This window comes from Oncorhynchus masou, unplaced genomic scaffold (assembly GCF_036934945.1).
Source record: "Oncorhynchus masou masou isolate Uvic2021 unplaced genomic scaffold, UVic_Omas_1.1 unplaced_scaffold_7766, whole genome shotgun sequence".
NCBI classification, from domain to species: Eukaryota; Metazoa; Chordata; class Actinopteri; order Salmoniformes; family Salmonidae; genus Oncorhynchus; species Oncorhynchus masou.
In genome coordinates this window covers 3775-9233 of record NW_027014235.1, presented here as the reverse complement: position 1 = coordinate 9233, position 5459 = coordinate 3775, and the positions used below count along the sequence as shown (strand labels likewise).

General features: G+C 39.5%; 1 long non-coding RNA gene across 1 annotated transcript; it reads left to right on the top strand.

Annotated features, from left to right (window-relative positions):
* The first annotated feature begins 3175 nt into the window (after nucleotides 1-3175).
* LOC135537433 (uncharacterized) lies at nucleotides 3176-4478 on the top strand. Its single transcript, XR_010455212.1, has 3 exons — nucleotides 3176-3258; nucleotides 4133-4232; nucleotides 4444-4478. It is a non-coding gene; the product is annotated as an uncharacterized LOC135537433 (long non-coding RNA).
* The last annotated feature ends 981 nt before the right edge of the window (nucleotides 4479-5459 follow it).

Genomic DNA, 5459 nt, shown 5'->3' with positions numbered 1-5459 from the left:
ACACTGACTCTGTACCGGCACCCCTGTATATAGCTTCCAGACTCTGTACCGGTACCCTGTATATAGCCTCCATATTGTCTCTGTACCAGTACCCCTGTATATAGTCTCCACATTGACTCTGTAACGGGTACCCCTGTATATAGCCTCCACATTGACTCTGTACCAGTACCCCCTGTATATAGTCTCCACATTGACTCTGCATCACCCCTGTATATAGCCTCCACATTGACTCTGTACCAGTACCACCTGTATATAGCCTCCACATTGACTCTGTACCGGTACCCCTGTAGCCTCCACATTGACTCTGTACCGGTACCCCTGTATATAGCCTCCATTGACTCTGTACCGGCACACCCTGCATAGCCTCCACATTGACTCTGTACCGGTAACCCCTGTAGATAGCCTCCACATTGACTCTGTACCGGTACCCCTGTATATAGCCTCCACATTGACTCTGTACCAGTACCCCTGTATATAGTCTCCACATTGACTCTGTACCGGTACCCCCCATATAGCCTCCACATTGACTCTGTACGCACCCCTGGTATAGCCCACATTGACTCTGTACCGGTACTCCCTGTATATAGCCTCCACATTGACTCTGTACCGGTAACCCTGTATATAGCCTCCACATTGACTCTGTACTGGTACCCCTGTATATAGCCTCCACATTGACTCTGTGCCGGTACTCCTGCATATAGCCTCCACATGACTCTGTACTGGTACCTGTATATAGCCTCCACATTGACTCTGTAAATCGGGCCCCTGTATAGCCTCCACATTGACTCTGTACCGGTAACCCTGTATATAGCCTCCACATTGACTCTGTACCGGTACCCCTGTATATAGCCTCCACATTGACTCTGTACCAGTACCCCTGTATATAGTCTCCACATTGACTCTGTACCAGTACCCCTGTATATAGCCTCCACATTGACTCTGTACCAGTACCCCTGTATATAGTCTCCACATTGACTCTGTACCAGTACCCCCTGTATATAGCCTTGTTAGTCTATTGTTTTTTTTAAAACTTTAGTTCATTTAGTAAATATTTTTTTAAACTCTATTTTCTTCCAACAGCACTGTTAGTTAAGGGCTTGTAAGGAAGCATTTCACTGTAAGGTTGTTGTTGTATTCGGCGCACGTGACAAATACAATTTGATTTGATTTGTATCTCCCAGTCCATTGTCCATCTGTAAGGAAACATAAATAATGACTATTTTACTAAGCTATTTGTTTCCTGTATTTTACTAAGCTATTTGTTTCCTGTATTTTACTAAGCTATTTGTTTCCTGTATTTTACTAAAGTATTTGTTTCCTGTATTTTACTAAGCTATTTGTTTCCTGTATTTTACTAAAGTATTTGTTTCCTGTATTTTACTAAAGTATTTGTTTCCTGTATTTTACTAAGCTATTTGTTTCCTGTATTTTACTAAGCTATTTGTTTCTTGTATTTTACTAAAGTATTTGTTTCCTGTATTTTACTAAAGTATTTGTTTCCTGTATTTTACTAAGCTATTTGTTTCCTGTATTTTACTAAGCTATTTGTTTCCTGTATTTTACTAATCTATTTGTTTCCTGTATTTTACTAAGCTATTTGTTTCCTGTATTTTACTAAGCTATTTGTTTCCTGTATTTTACTAATCTATTTGTTTCCTGTATTTTACTAAGCTATTTGTTTCCTGTATTTTACTAAAGTATTTGTTTCCTGTATTTTACTAAGCTATTTGTTTCCTGTATTTTACTAAGCTATTTGTTTCCTGTATTTTACTAAAGTATTTGTTTCCTGTATTTTACTAAAGTATTTGTTTCCTGTATTTTACTAAGCTATTTGTTTCCTGTATTTTACTAAAGTATTTGTTTCCTGTATTTTACTAAAGTATTTGTTTCCTGTATTTTACTAAGCTATTTGTTTCCTCCTGTGCTCTGCAGCTGACACATGTAACCCAGCCGGTTCTGTACAGAACGAGGTCCTGCCAACCATTGGCTCCTGTGAGTGTCTTCTCTATGTGGAGGGAGTGGCCTGTGACAGGTGTAAACCTCTGTTCTGGAACCTGTCACCTGACACCGTCTATGGATGCTCCAGTAAGACACAACTTTACCCTTCAGGGATGGGCAACTCCAGTCCTCGAGCGCCTGATTTGGTGTCACACTGTTTCTCCATCCCTAGCAAACACAGCTGATTAATCAAATTGCATTCTAAACTAAAGATCATGATTAGGTGATTATTGGAGTCAGGTGTGTTAGTTGGGTGCTGGGTGCTGGGGGCAAAACTGTGACACCAATCAGGCCCTTCGAGGACTGGAATTGCCCGCCCCTGCTATAAATGTCATCAAAAGGAGGCATTGTATTGGTTATTGTGAGGTTTATATTCCTATGACAGCCCAGTAGTGAAATGAATGTTCCGTGTGTGCCTCCTTCTCTCAGACTGTGAATGCAACGTTGAAGGAACAATGGGTGGCGTGGCAGAGTGTGCTCAGGTGAGAAGTGGGCTTGTTATAAACAACATGGACGTACAGTACTTTAGCTAATAATATGGTTTAAGCAGTAAAGATGGGGTTTTCTCAGTGATTCAATACTCTTTGGAATAGACATAGCAAATAACATTGGCTAGCACTACTAGTGTAAAAATAATAATAATAATAATAATAATAATAATAATAATAATACAAAAAATTATAATAAGTATAACAATAATAACAATAATAATAATAAAACAATTATAAAACATGATTATAATTATAGAAATAATAATAAAATAATTTAAAAAATATTAATTATAAAAAATAATAAAATAATTTAACAAATAATAATTATAATACTAATAAAATAATTATAATAATAATAATAAAATTATTATAATTATAGAAATAATAATAAAATAATTTAAAAAATATTAATTATAAAAAATAATAAAATAATTTAACAAATAATAATTATAATACTTATAAAATAATTATAATAATAATAATAAAATTATTATAATTATAGAAATAATAATAAAATAATTTAAAAAATAATAATTATAAAAATAATTAAAATAATAAAATAATTTAACAAATAATAATTCTAAAATAATAATAAAAAAAAAATAATAATATAATAATAATAAAATAATTGAACAACATCTCTTCTCTGTTTCTGTGTTTCAGAGTAACGGCCAGTGTCCCTGTAAGCCCAATGCGTGCGGTGGCACCTGCTCTGTGTGTAAAGATGGATTCTTCAACCTGCAGAGTGACAGCTTCTTCGGCTGTCAAGGTATGGAACCTCATGGAACCAGTCGGCACCAGTAGGAACCAGTAGGAACCAGTAGGAACCAGTCGGAACCAGTAGGAACCAGTCAGAACCACTCGGAACCAGTAGGAACCAGTCAGAACCAGTAGGAACCCGTCAGAACCAGTAGGAACCAGTAGGAACCAGTCAGAACCAGTCGGAACCAGTAGGAACCAGTAGGAACCAGTAGGAATCACCAACCCAACATCTTAACCATTAGATCAAGAGGACATCCTCTTGGTTCCAGAGCAACAGTTGGGTTTTTACATGTCTCAAGAAAGGCTACTTCCGTACTGCAGTATGTCATGATCTCTAGATGTGTTGGTGTGTGTGTTGCAGGTTGTACTGCAGTATGTCATGATCTCTAGATGTGTTGGTGTGTGTGTTGCAGGTTGTACTGCAGTATGTCATGATCTCTAGATGTGTTGGTGTGTGTGTTGCAGGTTGTACTGCAGTATATCATGATCTCTAGATGTGTTGGTGTGTGTGTTGCAGGTTGTACTGCAGTATGTCATGATCTCTAGATGTGTTGGTGTGTGTGTTGCAGGTTGTACTGCAGTATATCATGATCTCTAGATGTGTTGGTGTGTGTGTTGCAGGTTGTACTGCAGTATATCATGATCTCTAGATGTGTTGGTGTGTGTGTTGCAGGTTGTACTGCAGTATATCATGATCTCTAGATGTGTTGGTGTGTGTGTTGCAGGTTGTACTGCAGTATATCATGATCTCTAGATGTGTTGGTGTGTGTGTTGCAGGTTGTACTGCAGTATATCATGATCTCTAGATGTGTTGGTGTGTGTGTTGCAGGTTGTACTGCAGTATATCATGATCTCTAGATGTGTTGGTGTGTGTGTTGCAGGTTGTCAGTGCGACATTGGAGGATCAGCGGGACAGTCCTGTGGGGAGAGGAACGGGAGATGTCGCTGCAGACCCAACGTGGAGGGACCCAAGTGTAACAGGTGACTGAAAAATAGGTGTAAAAACATTCACTTTGTATCACACAAACAAACTAAAAAGATGTTCCCAAACACTTTTCTTCCAGATGGCTGTTTTAACTCAACTCCTTGAGAAACAACACACAGTATCCAGTATCCAATTTCCAGCTGAGGACAGAATCTTATTTTAAAGACCGGATTATTAAAACCAGTGTTCCTTCCTCCTTCATCCCAGGCCTCGTCCAGACCACTACTTTCCAGACCTGCACCTGAAGTTTGAGATAGAGGAGGGTACCATGCAGGACGGCGCCGGTGCGTTTGGCTATAACCCCGCGGAATTTGAAAGGTTCAGCTGGAGAGGGTACGCTCAGATGTCCCTAATACAGGTTAGTCTTCTCTAACCGAGACACGTACTCTATAGTAATAGATAGTGTGTATATATAGCCTAAAATACACTCAGTGGCCAGTTTATTAGGTACACCACTCTGTTCACGAAAATGGTTCGCTCCTACAGACAGTAAGTCACGTGGGTCAAACTAGTGACCTACAATGGGTCAAACTAGTGACCTAAGCGACTGAGTGTGGTATTATCGTCGGTGCAAGGCATACCGGGTCCAGTATCGTAGAAACAGCCGGCCTCCTGGGGAACGAGATCACCAACAATGGACAATTAAAGGTGGAAAAACATGGCCCGGTCCAATGAATCCCACTTCCTGTTGCGTCATGCTGATGGCAGAGTCAGGGTTCGATCCATGGACCCATCCTGCCTGCTGTCAATGGTACAGGCTGATGGCAGAGTCAGGGTTCGATCCATGTGTCAGGACCCGGTTTCGAACCTGGGTCTCCGGAGTGAGAAACAGTCACTTAACCAACTGAGCCACGAATAGACAGCAGAACCCAGAAGATGAGGCAGACACAGCAGTACTTAAGACGGTGTATTTAATAAAGAAAAAATCCTAAAATGCAAAAAATGGCAAATCCAAAAGGTGGTAGGAAAAACACAAAAAGACCTCAAAAGAAACTCACCAAAAAATAAACAAAAACAAAAAACAGAATACCACAAGAACTTCACCCGGAATCGACAAGAGTACACAGAACACTAGGCAGGGTGCTAACATACAAACACAGAGCACAGAACTGAGGGAAACAAAGGGTTTAAATACAATCAGGGGAAACGAGACACAGGTGCAAATAATAATGGGGATCAAGGGAAAAACATAGGGACAAAAAGCACAATGGGGACATCTACTG